We start from the raw sequence: 16,164 nt of genomic DNA on the forward strand, positions 1-16,164 counted from the left end.
GACCTGATTCTTATACTCTCCCAGTAGCTTTGGCAGGAGCATCAATTTAGTAAAGTGAAGATTTGGACGCCACAAGTACATAACCAGTCCTCAGTTATTCTTACCACAGTGTTGTAGACAGTGTGCAATAGCCTTAAGTCCTCACATTCACCTCAACACATTGCAACATGGTCTAGACCGCAGGCAGAGAACCTGGGTGTCCATGCACTGTCCTGGTGGTGGTCGCAGGGGAGGCCAGGCTAAGTCGTTGTTCGGGCAAGTCTTTGCTTGGCTTGCGCGACTCCGGAACTTATTGTTCCGGAGTCGTTGTTCAGGATGTTCCCTGGCAAAAAAATGGAGACTGGTAATTAAGATAGGGAGAATATTAGACAAATGCGATGTTATGCATTTCATAAGAAATGATTCCCACACATACACATAATGGGTGTTATTTTTGCCTTGGTTCTTTAAAAGCCATGTACTCATATAAAATCTTCCCCACTGGCATCTGGACAATGTAGTCCTTTAACTGACTCCTTTAAACGAACATTGGCATATAGCCAATAGTTTGCCACTTGCTTTTGAGTGCTGACAGATACAATAAAAATACCTGTTGCAGTGAAAAACAAGTTAAAGAAAGGCGGTTGCTTTGTGGCTACAATTCATGAATTAGATAATTATTAGTGTGATGACAAAGTGTACGATTCAGAAGTAAAACAGTCCCCTGTGTGTTTCATTGAAGGTGGATGCAAACGCCTAAGCCAATGGAAAGAAGGTAGAGTAAAATACTGTTGTGCGCCCTGGTACAATTGGCAATGTCCCAAGCCAATGGCTGCAGGTTCCTGAGCCAAAGGTTGAAGGAGGAGCACTACCGTCCTCACCACCCTCCCCCCACCGCCTCCGAGCTATATATAGAATGCAATATGTTTGCCATGGTGACGTAAGCCCAATTTTGGAATCACTCAGTATATGAATATGGTGGCTTCTAGAAGGTCCCTGCTGTGTTGTCCGAAATTTCAGTGGCAGTGCACCAGTGAAATAAAGTACAGAATGGTGAAGAACTTCCCTGTCAGCTAAGGGCTAAAAGGTCAAACGAATAAAGTCTGAAACTGCAATGTCTCCATTTCACTAGATGTGTAAGTGACAGGGCTGCAGTTCTCCGGGAGATGCTGATGCTTTTAACAGTCTGTCCCAGAGTTTGAACCAAGCGCTGTGACTTCAGAATGTAAGCGAAATAAGGTATGGCAAGCGATTTCTTTACAATAATACGTATTACGCGGCAGGTTCTAGGGGTGGTCGTCGGTGAGGCTCGGTTGAGTCCATTAGCTTGTGAGAGTCCCAGACACGCAGCAGCGGGAGGGAGGGTAAATATGTCCCGCGGACATTTTCCATGCATCGATTTTTTTGTATCTGCTCACACTTTCTCCGAGCATCGCTCCACAGGGCTGCTGCACGAACACAGCCAGTTCTGTCGAAGTGCGGGAAACGGAATGAGGAGCTCAGCGCCCGTAATATAAATGTTTCATGCAAATAAAGTACATTAATCCGCTTTCAAGCGTCACACCGACTAGAGGAAGCGGAAAGTGAGGATATGTACATCTCAAGAAACGGAAGACAGTACCTTAACAGATGTGTCGTAAAGTCGAAGTCACTGGCCCTCTGAATTCCAGGACGTCACGTGTACCTTCTAGCTACCTGCCAAAAAAAAGCACGTCATAATAAGGGGCAGACCTAGTTAGTGTCGGTACTTTTTAATCAATTATCGTCCTGAATCAGTCTGAGACTCGCGCGGGCTACTGACAGGTGCAGGTCGCTGTCCGACCTGGCTGCGTCCAGGAATCCTCCTCACAGCTGGTATGAGTCAGGTGCCCCCAGCTGGGCCGCCATTGGTCGGAGGGGGCGCGAGGGACGCGACTGAGCCCTGATTGGCCAGCAGGGTTCAGCTGGCTCCAGTGGAGATTTAAGTTTATTCCTACTGAAGCGATTGAGGGGAGAAGGGGCTGCGCTTTGGTTCGCCCGCGGAGGCGCTCCGGAACCGGTCAAAGCTACTAAAGAAGGGAGATTAAAAAACACACAACAAAGAAACACTAGAAGAACACAAGGAATAAGAGCTGCAGTGGAAAATATTTAATTAATGATCTTACCCAGAATAGAAAAGCAAACAAAGGAGCTGAGAAAAGGGGGAATCACTGCGTACTGAGGAAGAAAACAGCTTTGATCAGGTAAGGGCAACATTTAGACTGATAACAAGCGATATGAATAATAATTATTTATGCAGCGCAGATTTTAATATGCAATGTACGCCTAGGCGCTTGAATACCTAGACCTGAAACTGGGGGTTGAAAAATGTAAACGAATGAGTTCTCATGAAATATCTGTTGACTTTGGTGATAGGTGCCGGGAAGTACAAATACAGGGGCGTAACGCAGGCCACTGCGCAGGGTGCCCCCTAAACTTTAAGGGGTGGCCCAACCCGTCAGTGGGCACCCATTGACCCCAAGACCAATGAAGTCTCAGAGCCCCTCATCCCATTCTGCAAAGGTATTGGGGGTGGAACTCGGGGGCTGAGAGGTATAATTTTGCCTTCGCCACTGTTAAAAAATAACTAACTGGGAAACTGGGGGCAAAGAAACATGTATGGAGGGGCCCCCCTTCCGACCCTCAAAGCGGTTGCACTTTTTCACCTAGGGATCAACGCTTAAGCATTAGTGAGCGCGGGGAATCGCGCCATAATTGTAAATCCTTTCCCGGGGCTATGGTCGTGACTGGCTCAAGCAGGATTTCCACAGTGTGTGACCTTGAACATGTGCGTAATGTGATGGAACGGGCCTGCACTGGGATGTTCTTTCAGAAAGTGCGAGCTCACCTTCACCGCTCTGGGCCGGCAGCAAAGGTGGGACAGGATCCAGTCGGAAGGGGGATTAACGGAAAGAAAGAGACTTAAAATAAGCGATCGCTGGAAGACGAGGCATTCCCCTGAGAGAGAGGAAGTTGAGAGAGAAAGAGAGTACGCAGTGATAGTGAGAGAGAAGGGGAAAGGAAAGGAGAGCGATAAAAAAAGATTAACTGCGCGCACTAGGTGAAGGGAGTCGAGAGCAAGGAGGTAAGGTTGGAGTGAGAAAGATGAAGGCAGGTAGAAGGGCGAGAAGGAGCTAGGAAGACCATGACAAAAGAGCACAAGGAGGAGGATGAGAAGGGAGAGAGATAAAGGCAGAAACGGAAGTAGAGAGGTGGCGAGTGAGACAGAGTAGGAGACAGACAGCAATGAGAGGGAAATAGAGGCAAAGGTAGGAGGAGAGCGAGGGAGAGAGCGGAATAAAACGCGAGAACAGAGAGTGAGAGAAAAAGGACTGTCAAACACACTTAGATCTAAGGGAGAAACAAGAAAAGGAGGATGCGGGTAAACAAGGAGGAGAGGTGCGAAGGCTGGGCTGAAAGAGAAATAGACAAATATGAAATATGGAGCATAGGAGGAGAGAATGAAGGGGAAAAAATGGAGAAGAAAATATGTAGTATGGATTAGAGGAAACTTTAGAAGAGAAAGGGAAGGCAAAAGCGAAAGATTGGAGCCCATGTTGGGCGAGAAAGAGAGAAACTAGAGGTGAGAGGGTAGAAAGATGGGAAAAGAGAGCATGGGAGATACGGAGAGAAGAAAGAACTGGGGAGATGTGTGGGGAGGAGAGAAAAGAGATGGCGTGGGAAAGAGAAAAAGTAGGCGGTTGTGACAGAGCTGAAGAGAGGTGGGGTGCAATAGAAGCGAGGGACAGAAAAAGAGGAGCGACAGAAGTGACAGGAGGTGTTAAAGTTGGAGACGTGTGTAAGTACCGGACAAGGAGACAGAGAGTGAGAAGAGTAAAAGAGGAGAATGTGCGCGAGGTGGGAGGCAGTGGGGAGTAAGCAGGGTGGCAGGGGCAACGGGAGAGAGGTAGGCGACAGGCATTGAAGGAGAGAAGATGTGAAGGAGGTAGAGAGGTAGGGCGGGTCGGTGGATAAAAGAGAGGGCGGAAAGGCCTGGTGTGCGAGAGAAAGAAAAGTTGGAGAACTCATGCGAGAAAGTGAAAACGAAAACCCACGAAGAAAAGATATGCGAAGAGTGTAAGTGAGAGACACGTTTGGAAAAAAAATGTATGCACATGGGTGCAACACAGCCCTCTCCCTTTAGGGCACCCTTTATTTAGCAGAAAGCCAATGCATTTTAGTGAGTTACTGAGTCTAAGAGACGCCTCGCTGCATTCTGGAGGTGGGGGGAGGCGGGAGGGAGTGGTCACTGCATTTGGCGGGGAGGAGATGGGGCTTCATCTTGGACTACGCCGCTGGAATTAATAATGGAGAAAGGGGAAGGAAGGAGGGACAAGGAGAAATGAATGAAAGAGACTGCAGGCAGCGACGCAGCGTGTACCCACAGCTCCTTTACTAATGGAAATCCCCATAGCGATAGTATGGATAGAGGTTGTGTGCTACAAACCACAATTAACGCACTTGCTGTGCACATGGATGTTAAGTTGCGCGTTGCTGAGAATGGCAGGCCTGTAGCACCACCGTGACATTTTCGTTACACGAGGCCAAAGGTCAACTAGTTCATGAATGTCATCATAACCCCATAGCGGCCTTGCAGCTACTATAAGTAACAATAATCGGGCACTTATCTTTATATTACGCATTAACGTTTGATAAAACAGACACACAAATATCTCTTGCACCCATGGGTTTGGCCCTTAGTGCGATCTGGGGGTGCCAGAAGGGCTGGTTGTGCAGGCTGTGCGTGGGCCTGTTTTATGGTCTGGTGGGCTGGTTTGCACTCTCGAGTTTGCTAATCTGACACAAATACATGCAGTCTTCCATGCCTGTACAGCTCGTCTTCACAAGTGTAAAACTGCACGACTTAACATAAAAACTTAACTTAACATAAAAACGAACTTAGAAGAAACAACAATTAGATATTTGGTAAATGGAATGCCATTTGCAGTTCTCAGAGATCATAAAAAGCAAATTGAGATTGTACAAAAATTATATGATATTGCTGATCTTGTAGTCTTCTTAGAATTCTAATGTGCAAGAGAAACTGTTGGAGCAAGTTGGAACTAGGATATTAGGTGTTTGCACATTCTCTTCAATAAATAGGAGCATTTACATATGTGGGCATCGTTGGTGTAATCATAACATTCTTGACGACGAGTCACACTCATGTGCAGGGTTCAGAAATAGGAAACACCTCAAAACCCTGTATTTAATGGGAATTCTAAGATCAACAGATTTCTGGTGCTGTTTCAGACCCTCTTTAACCCCTTAACTGCTGAGGATTTTCCACCCCCAGTGCTGAGCAATGTTTTGATGTTTGTAGTGCTACATGCTTAGGCCTTCATAACATTTTTCTTAAAAAAAAAAAAAAACAATCAATCAACACATTTGTAGAGCGCGCTACTCACCTGTGAGGGTCTCAAGGCGCTGGGGGGGGGGGGGGGGGGGGGTGCTGCTACTGTTCGAATAGCCAGGTCTTGAGGAGCTTCCTGAAGGTTAGTAGGTCCTGGGTCTGCTGTAGGAGGATGGGGAGGGTGTTCCAGGTCTTCGTTAGCTATCTTATTGGCTAAAGTGGGGGGCCCTTTTATTTTGGGGTCCGGGCACGTTTTCTGTCAAGCCGATCCCTGCATTGTACCATAAACACTGAAGTCCAAACACCGTCCTCTGTCACCAGCCCAACTTTGATCTTATGCCATATGCATTCTCGCTGTCTTTAGCATTTTGTCAACATTTATATTTACAAGACACACCATTTTATTTATTTGATACCCGCGCAACCACGTAAATATGGTTTTGCAAAAGAAGTGCCTAACACAATCGAATACAAACAAATCACGGATCGCAATTCTGCGACCAATGTATGAACGTGCCCACAGTGCTCACTAAGCCAGGCTTCTTATAGGGAAGAAATCGCTTACAGCAGTGATGAATATTTCCTCTGGAATGACAAGATGGCTCAGCGGGTTGAGTGCCCACAGCTGACATTTAGGCTTCACTGAATATCTGTTGCAACAAACGGACAGAAATAATACTGTCATCGTCACTAATGCTCGTTTTCCTGAATTTTGCACCCATTTTTTACATCAGAACAAATAATGTTAAATAATGCGTGAAAATGGCACTTGCCTGCTTCCTGTGTAATGTGTCTGCAGTTATTCCATTCGGACCAATTGTACGTGCAAAAAACGTCTGTGAATGATGCTGCTGATGTGACCTGCAAATCACTTGCTCAAGTACCAGCAACTTCAACTCAGATTTTCACCCTTCTGAGGATGATAAAATGTATAACACCACATTAGACACTAGGTCACTGTTTAGAAACATTAACCAATAGGGTATTAAGCGCTAAGTTAAAACAATTTGTTAATAGATAGGTGTCATACAGGCTCAGCGAAGTTACAAAAAGGGGCTGCCACCTTCTTCAGACCGAGGTCCTGTCCACGGCTGACTCCCCGGCCTAGTTTCCAATAAAGTCTATAGGACTGATGTACATGCAGCAGGTTGGGGTATAGTTGAGTCTCACCAACAAACTCCAGGCCTATCAGGATTTGGATTCTTCCATACCTCCCAAGTGGACTACTGGATCTTGCATGGGCAGATACATGCTAGGTGTCCACCGTGATATGACAACATGAAGAAAGTTCCACCATATGAATTACTCACTACTGTTCTCATAGAGGGCATGATTCACAAATTGCTGGCACTAGCAGTGCGGCCTTCAGTGTTTTGGCTGTGTTGCATGACCCAGCCTCAGAGGCTGGCGTGCTTATAACACAGTGGAATGTCGAAGCAGACTACAGAATATGTTGCCAGGCTGAGGATCATGGGGATCTTGCACTTGGGAGTTGGAGGGAAGAGGCTGGAAGGACGCCCTGTCACATTTGGATTCAGTGACGTCGTTGACTTGTGCTGTCATGTCCAGTTTGCTGTTGATGATCATTCTAAGGTTCTTGGCATGGGTGCTGGGCGAGGGTCCTAGTTCAGCAGGCCACCCGTTGGAGTCCCATGGTGAGGTGTTCTTGTGGAAGATCACTACTTCTGTCTTGTCAGTGCTGAGCTTGAGACAGTTGGCTTTCATCCAGTTAGGAACTTTGATTATGCAGGCAATGACCTTGTTTCTTGTGTTGTTTCTCAGATTAATAATTGACAACAAACTGGACATGACCGCACAACTCAACACTATCACTGCATCCTACTTCCACACCCTGGAGATCCCCAGGTAGATCTTCATATGGCTCCCAAGCAACACTAGAAAAACCATCAATCACACCCTAGTCACCAGCAAGTTGGACTACGGGAACGCTTTCTACATCGGGATCACCCAGCATCTTGCTAGAAGACTACAAATCATCCAGAATTTAGCAGCCAGACTCATCCTGACTCTCCCACATAGAACTCACATCACACCACACCTCAGGGAGCTTCACTGTGTCCAGATACACTAAGGAGCTCATGTCAAACTCCTCACAGACTCCTTTAAGGCATTACACAACATAGGCCCCACCTACCTCAACAGTTGCATCTCCTTTCATTAACCACCCAGACAGCTCTGCTCTGCAGTACTCCTACTTGCACACATTCCACGCTTGCACAGAACCAGATCACAAGGACGGGCGTACTCCTACATCCATCCTAAAGCATGAACTGACCTCACACTCCACATCAGAGCCTCTTCCCCTCTCCTTGAATTCCTCAAGAAGCTGAAGATGTTTTTTTTTTAATTTACCAACCTACCATAGACAGGCTAAGCACACACATCTGCTCAGCGACACAATACCCTCACAGGTGATAGTGCGCGTTGCAAATATACATAATATAAAAGGTATCTGGAAGACTATTTGCAAAATTAGTTTTTTCCTTTTTGAGAAAATTGACATAAGAAAAATAGTTGATACCAATGATATGGTGCGCCTTTAGATTCACTTCTTACACAATATATATAACGTTTTGGCTCTAAAGATGTTCAATATAAAATATATTGCTAATAAGAGACTGAAATATTTTGAAGTGTGTAGTTTTGACTATCCTACTCTTTGGGCCAAAATGAAAAATTGACATATTTAACACCCACTACTTACGACATTAATGGACCATCACAAAGTTAATTGAGTAAGGATTTAACAAAGAGAATCTAGGTGCAGAATGGCTTAAAACATTGGACTTGTCAGCACCCATGTTGTTTTTGTGTTAGTTAGCAACTCAGCCAGAGTTCGTTCCTTCCTCTGACTCCAGAGAATAAAGGCCTGGATATGTTAATGCACTCAAACAACATTGCTAGAACTCACCCTAATAAAGTTACAAATAAAAAAACCAATGTTGAATAACTTTGCAGAATAACATAGTTTCCAACAGAACATAAAAACGAACTTAGAAGAAACAACAATTAGATATTTGGTAAATGGAATGCCATTTGCAGTTCTCAGAGATCATAAAAAGCAAATTGAGATTGTACAAAAATTATATGATATTGCTGATCTTGTAGTCTTCTTAGAATTCTAATGTGCAAGAGAAACTCTTGGAGCAAGTTGGAACTAGGATATTAGGTGTTTGCACATTCTCTTCAATAAATAGGAGCATTTACATATGTGGGCATCGTTGGTGTAATCATAACATTCTTGACGACGAGTCACACTCATGTGCAGGGTTCAGAAATAGGAAACACCTCAAAACCCTGTATTTAATGGGAATTCTAAGATCAACAGATTTCTGGTGCTGTTTCAGACCCTCTTTAACCCCTTAACTGCTGAGGATTTTCCACCCCCAGTGCTGAGCAATGTTTTGATGTTTGTAGTGCTACATGCTTAGGCCTTCATAACATTTTTCTTTAAAAAAAAAAATCAATCAATCAACACATTTGTAGAGCGCACTACTCACATGTGAGGGTCTCAAGGCGCTGGGGGGGGGGGGGGGGTGCTGCTACTGTTCGAATAGCCAGGTCTTGAGGAGCTTCCTGAAGGTTAGTAGGTCCTGGGTCTGCTGTAGGAGGATGGGGAGGGTGTTCCAGGTCTTCGTTAGCTATCTTATTGGCTAAAGTGGGGGGCCCTTTTATTTTGGGGCCCGGGCACGTTTTCTGTCAAGCCGATCCCTGCATTGTACCATAAACACTGAAGTCCAAACACCGTCCTCTGTCACCAGCCCAACTTTGATCTTATGCCATATGCATTCTCGCTGTCTTTAGCATTTTGTCAACATTAATATTTACAAGACACACCATTTTATTTATTTGATACCCGCGCAACCACGTAAATATGGTTTTGCAAAAAAAGTGCCTAACACAATCGAATACAAACAAATCACGGATCGCAACTCTGCGACCAATGTATGAACGTGTTCACAGTGTTCACTAAGCCAGGCTTCTTATAGGGAAGAAATGGCTTACAGCAGTGATGAATATTTCCTCTGGAATGACAAGATGGCTCAGCGGGTTGAGTGCCCACAGCTGACATTTAGGCTTCACTGAATATCTGTTGCAACAAACGGACAGAAATAATACTGTCATTGTCACTAATGCTCGTTTTCCTGAATTTTGCACCCATTTTTTTACATCAGAACAAACAATGTTAAATAATGCGTGAAAATGGCACTTACCTGCTTCCTGTGTAATATGTCTGCAGTTATTCCATTCGGACCAATTGTACGTGCAAAATTGTCTGTGAATTATGCTGCTGATGTGACCTGCAAATCACTTGCTCAAGTACCAGCAACTTCAACTCAGATTTTCACTCTTCTGAGGATGATAAAATGTATAACACCACATTAGACACTAGGTCATTGTTTAGAAACATTAACCAATAGGGTATTAAGCGCTAAATTAAAACAATTTGTTAATAGGTGTCATACAGGCTCAGCGAAGTTACAAAAAGGGGCTGCCACCTTCTTCAGACCGAGGTCCTGTCCACGGCTGACTCCCCGGCCTAGTTTCCAATAAAGTCTATAGGACTGATGTACATGCAGCAGGTTGGGGTATAGTTGAGTCTCACCAACAAACTCCAGGCCTATCAGGATTTGGATTCTTCCATACCTCCCAAGTGGACTACTGGATCTTGCATGGGCAGATACATGCTAGGTGTCCACCATGATATGACAACATGAAGAAAGTTCCACCATATGAATTACTCACTACTGTTCTCATAGAGGGCATGATTCACAAATTGCTGGCACTAGCAGTGCGGCCTTCAGTGTTTTGGCTGTGTTGCATGACCCAGCCTCAGAGGCTGGCGTGCTTATAACACAGTGGAATGTCGAAGCAGACTACAGAATATGTTGCCAGGCTGAGGATCATGGGGAACTTGCACTTGGGAGTTGGAGGGAAGAGGCTGGAAGGACGCCCTGTCACATTTGGATTCAGTGACGTCGTTGACTTGTGCTGTCATGTCCAGTTTGCTGTTGATGATCATTCTAAGGTTCTTGGCATGGGTGCTGGGCGAGGGTCCTAGTTCAGCAGGCCACCCGTTGGAGTCCCATGGTGAGGTGTTCTTGTGGAAGATCACTACTTCTGTCTTGTCAGTGCTGAGCTTGAGACAGTTGGCTTTCATCCAGTTAGGAACTTTGATTATGCAGGCAATGACCTTGTTTCTTGTGTTGTTTCTCAGATTAATAATTGACAACAAACTGGACATGACCGCACAACTCAACACTATCACTGCATCCTACTTCCACACCCTGGAGATCCCCAGGTAGATCTTCATATGGCTCCCAAGCAACACTAGAAAAACCATCAATCACACCCTAGTCACCAGCAAGTTGGACTACGGGAACGCTTTCTACATCGGGATCACCCAGCATCTTGCTAGAAGACTACAAATCATCCAGAATTTAGCAGCCAGACTCATCCTGACTCTCCCACATAGAACTCACATCACACCACACCTCAGGGAGCTTCACTGTGTCCAGATACACTAAGGAGCTCATGTCAAACTCCTCACAGACTCCTTTAAGGCATTACACAACATAGGCCCCACCTACCTCAACAGTTGCATCTCCTTTCATTAACCACCCAGACAGCTCTGCTCTGCAGTACTCCTACTTGCACACATTCCACGCTTGCACAGAACCAGATCACAAGGACGGGCGTACTCCTACATCCATCCTAAAGCATGAACTGACCTCACACTCCACATCAGAGCCTCTTCCCCTCTCCTTGAATTCCTCAAGAAGCTGAAGATGTTTTTTTTTTAATTTACCAACCTACCATAGACAGGCTAAGCACACACATCTGCTCAGCGACACAATACCCTCACAGGTGATAGTGCGCGTTGCAAATATACATAATATAAAAGGTATCTGGAAGACTATTTGCAAAATTAGTTTTTTCCTTTTTGAGAAAATTGACATAAGAAAAATAGTTGATACCAATGATATGGTGCGCCTTTAGATTCACTTCTTACACAATATATATAACGTTTTGGCTCTAAAGATGTTCAATATAAAATATATTGCTAATAAGAGACTGAAATATTTTGAAGTGTGTAGTTTTGACTATCCTACTCTTTGGGCCAAAATGAAAAATTGACATATTTAACACCCACTACTTACGACATTAATGGACCATCACAAAGTTAATTGAGTAAGGATTTAACAAAGAGAATCTAGGTGCAGAATGGCTTAAAACATTGGACTTGTCAGCACCCATGTTGTTTTTGTGTTAGTTAGCAACTCAGCCAGAGTTCGTTCCTTCCTCTGACTCCAGAGAATAAAGGCCTGGATATGTTAATGCACTCAAACAACATTGCTAGAACTCACCCTAATAAAGTTACAAATAAAAAAACCAATGTTGAATAACTTTGCAGAATAACATAGTTTCCAACAGAACATAAAAACGAACTTAGAAGAAACAACAATTAGATATTTGGTAAATGGAATGCCATTTGCAGTTCTCAGAGATCATAAAAAGCAAATTGAGATTGTACAAAAATTATATGATATTGCTGATCTTGTAGTCTTCTTAGAATTCTAATGTGCAAGAGAAACTCTTGGAGCAAGTTGGAACTAGGATATTAGGTGTTTGCACATTCTCTTCAATAAATAGGAGCATTTACATATGTGGGCATCGTTGGTGTAATCATAACATTCTTGACGACGAGTCACACTCATGTGCAGGGTTCAGAAATAGGAAACACCTCAAAATCCTGTATTTAATGGGAATTCTAAGATCAACAGATTTCTGGTGCTGTTTCAGACCCTCTTTAACCCCTTAACTGCTGAGGATTTTCCACCCCCAGTGCTGAGCAATGTTTTGATGTTTGTAGTGCTACATGCTTAGGCCTTCATAACATTTTTCTTAAAAAAAAAAAAATCAATCAATCAACACATTTGTAGAGCGCACTACTCACCTCTGAGGGTCTCAAGGTGCTGGGGGGGGGGGGAGGGAGGGGTGCTGCTACTGTTCGAATAGCCAGGTCTTGAGGAGCTTCCTGAAGGTTAGTAGGTCCTGGGTCTGCTGTAGGAGGATGGGGAGGGTGCTCCAGGTCTTGGCGGCAAGGTGGGAGAACGATCTGCCGCCGGTGATCATTCTTCGGATGCGGGGGACAGTGGCGAGTGTGAGGTCAGCAGAGCGGAGCTGTCGGTTCGAGGTGTAGAAGGTGAGTCGTCAGTTAAGGTCTGCCGGTCCGGTGTTGTGGAGCGCCTTGTGTGCGTGGGTGAGGAGCTTGAAGGTGATCCTCTTGTTGACGGGAAGCCAGTGCTGGTCTTTCAGGTGTGGTGTGATGTGGCCGTGGCGAGGAATGTTGAGGATCAGGCGCGTGGAGGCGTTTTGTATGCGTTGTAGTCGTTTCAGGAGTTTGGCCGAGGCTCCTGCGTAGAGGGCGTTTCCGTAGTCCACCCTGCTGCTGACGAGGGCCTGGGTGACCGTTCTTCTTGTTTCGGTGGGGATCCACCTGTAGATCTTGCGGAGTATGTAGCGGGTGTTAAAGCAGGAGGACGAGACGGCGTTGACTTGCTTGGTCATGGAGAGCGTTGAGTCGAGGATAAATCCCAGGTTGCGTGCATGGTCGGTGGGTGTAGGTGCTGTTCCCAGAGTGGTCGGCTACCAGGAGTCGTCCCAGGCTGAGGGGGTGGATCCGAGGATGAGGACCTCTGTCTTGTCTGAGTTCAGCTTCAGACGGCTGTTCTTCATCCACTCGGCGACGGCGTTCATTCCTTCGTGGAGGTTGGTTTAGGTGGTGAGGGGGTCCATGGTGAAGGAGAGGATCAGCTGGGTGTTGTCGGCGTAGGAGATGATGTTGAGGTCGTGCAGTCGGGCGACGTGGGCGAGTGGTGCCATGTAGACGTTGAATAATGTCGGACTGAGGGATGATCCATGGGGTACGCCGCAGATGATCTCGGAGGCTTCGGAGCAGAAAGGGGGGAGGTGGACGCTCTGGGTTCTGCCAGAGAGGAAGGAGGTGGTCCAATCCAGAGCCTTGTCTCGGATCCCTGCGTTGTGGAGGCGTGTGCGTAGGGTGCGGTGGCAGACAGTATCGAAGGCGGCAGATAGGTCCAGGAGGATGAGGGCCGCGGTTTTGCCATTGTCCAGTAGGGCCCTGATGTCATCAGTGGAGGCGATGAGGGCAGTCTCTGTGCTGTGGTTGCTGCGGAACCCGGACTGGGATGGGTCCAGGATGTTGTTCTCCTCGAGGTAGCGGGTCAGCTGTCTGTTGACGGTCTTCTCGATGACCTTCACGGGGGACGGGAGCAGGGAGATGGGCCGGAAGTTCTTGAGGTCCCTCGGATCCGCCTTGGGTTTCTTGAGTAAGGCGTTGATCTCGGCGTGCTTCCAGCTCTCCGTGAAGGTCGCGCTCTCAATGAGATGTTGATGACCTTGCGGAGATGGGGTGCGATGTTGGTGCAAACTTTGTTGTAGATGTGGTGTGGGCATGGGTCTGATGGAGAGCCGGAGTGGATTGTGTTCATGATTTTGATGGTGTTGTCGTCGTTTATGTTGGTCCAGGTGAGCAGGGGATCGATGTGGGTGGTGGCCGCGGGGTCTGCGGTGTCGGTGGTTGTCGAGGCGGTCAGGTCATTGAAGCTGTCGTGGATGTCTGCGATCTTGCGATGGAAGAAGGTGGCAAGGGAGTTGCCCAGGTCTTGCGATGGTGGTATGTCGTTGGTGTTGGAGCTGGGGTTGGAGAGTTCCTTCACGATTTTGAAGAGCTCTTTGCTGTTGTGGGCGTTGTTGTCGAGTCGGTCCGTGAAGGAGGCCCTTTTGGGGGATCTGATGAGGTAATGGTGTGTACGGATGGCGTTCTTGTGGGCTGCGTAGCTGTCTGGTGTCTGTTCGCGGTGCCATTTCTTCTCTAGTGTGCGGCAGGTTTGCTTGGAGGCCTGGAGGTCCGCGCTGAACCATCTGGCTTTCTTGTTAGTGTGCCTGTTGGATGGTTTCTTGATCAGGATAAGAGTGTTGTCGCAGTTGTCGATCCAACTCCAGAGGTTGCGGGCGGCTGTGTCTGCGTCGGTGGGGTCGGTAAGTGGGCTTTGGGTGAGGGTGGTGTTTAGCTGGTCTTCAGGGATTTTCCTCCGGCTGTGGCGGGGATCTGTTGAGTGCGGTGGTGCGTGGTGGGTTTCCGAAAGGTGAAGTGGATGCAGCGATGGTCGGTCCAGTGGAGTTCGGTGGTGTGGCTGAAGGTGACGTGGGGGCTTGCGGAGAAGATGGGATCAAGCGTGTGGCCGGCAGAGTGGGTGGGCGTTGTGACAAGCTGTCTGAGTCTGAGGTTGGCGAGGTTGTCAATCATGGTGGTGGAGTTGGTGTCGTTGTTGTTCTCGAGGTGGAAGTTCAGGTCTCCGAGGAGGATGTAGTCTGTGGAGGCAAGGGCGTGCATGCTGATGAAGTTGGCGATGGAGTCGCTGAACTGGTGCCGAGGTCCGGGGGCCTGTAGATGAGGGTTCCTCTGAGGGTGGTGTTGGGATCGGTGTGGATCTGGAATTGCACGTGTTTGGCGGTGCTGAGGGTGTCGTTGGTGCTAGTCGAGACTCTGACGGTGTTCTTGTGGATGATGGCGATTCCCCCTCCTATTCTGTTGGTGCGGTCCCTGCGGAAGATCTTGTAGCCGTCCGGGATGGCAATGGCGATGTCAGGTGCCGAGGAGGCATTCATCCAGGTCTCTATCAGGAAGGCGACGTCCGGGGAAGATGTGTTGAGCAGGTCCCAGAGTTCGACGGCGTGTTTGCGTGCGGAGCGTGTGTTCAGTAGTATGCATCTGAGGTGGTTGCTTCCTGTCACGGTGGGAGGCTCGGAGGCTGGTGAAGCTGCAGCTCCGACAGGAGAAGGGTCCTTTGGTGTGCTTCGGGGCGGCCAGGAAGCAGGTGTACAGTCGTCTGGCATTGAGTGCGTGGAGGGTGCTGGCATCGTAGCGGCATCTGGCATTGTGGCGTTCAAGGGGGCAAGGGGGTCTGGTGCTGGGCGTGGTCCAGGCGCAGACGGGCTTGCCTTAGGCGCGCCAGCGGCGCGCCCGCTACGAACGGCCGCCATATAACGGGAGGTGGGAGGGAGGAGCAGCTCGGAGACGGGGCGGGGAGTGGGCGAGCAGGGGGGGCAGGGACGCAGCGGCGGGAAAACTGGAGGGAAGAGCAGGCGGGGGGATACAGAAGGCAAAAAGGGAGAAAAGCAGTATTACAGTGCAAAAAAAGGAATAAAAAGGTGAAATACAATTATACACAATACATGAGCAGAAGCACAATTACAGCAGTGCTGGCAGAGAGAAAAGGGGCAGATCGAGCGCAGAGAGCTTACGGCCTCGAACCCTCAAGCAAGCGGCAGCAGCGGGCTCAGGGGCAGCGACACACCGGTGGTGCTGTGCGGCGTGGGGAGCGACCTGCCTGGATAAAAAGATATCCAGGTTACATTTTTGTTCTTTTTTCCAAATATCCTCTGGATACTAAAGGGTCCCAAGATTTGTGGATTCTCTAGTGGCAAATTAGAAAAAAGCCAAACTATAGCAACATTTTTGGGGGTATTTTTGAGATGTGGAACTGGAAAAAAATGATGTGCAAGAAAGCATATGTACATCAACAAAAGGTTTCCTGTGCTAGCATCCCCATCTTCCCAGCTTTCACGAACAAGCAGAGTTGTATAAAAACAATTTTTTAAACCACTATTTTTGCATTTTTCTAAGAGCAAGTCTCTTTTTCGTAATCATTGTCGTTGCAACCTACTTGCAGTTTGTGGTGCAAACAGCTCTAGGTGATATTGGA

At 47.2% G+C, this 16,164-nt stretch overlaps 1 protein-coding gene across 4 annotated transcripts in view; it reads left to right on the forward strand.

Moving 5' to 3' along the window:
• Positions 1–1,968: 1,968 nt before the first annotated feature.
• KCNJ14 (potassium inwardly rectifying channel subfamily J member 14) overlaps positions 1,969–16,164 on the forward strand; it is a 270,227-nt gene continuing 256,031 nt past the window's right edge. For all 4 annotated transcript variants that reach the window (XM_085616444.1, XM_085616446.1, XM_085616443.1 and 1 more), the window contains exon 1: positions 1,969–2,201. The gene's annotated coding sequence lies outside the window, so the exon portion shown is untranslated. The remainder of the gene's footprint in view (positions 2,202–16,164) is intronic.

The sequence above is a fragment of the Triturus cristatus genome, chromosome 7, assembly GCF_964204655.1.
Source record: "Triturus cristatus chromosome 7, aTriCri1.1, whole genome shotgun sequence".
NCBI classification, from domain to species: domain Eukaryota; kingdom Metazoa; phylum Chordata; class Amphibia; order Caudata; family Salamandridae; genus Triturus; species Triturus cristatus.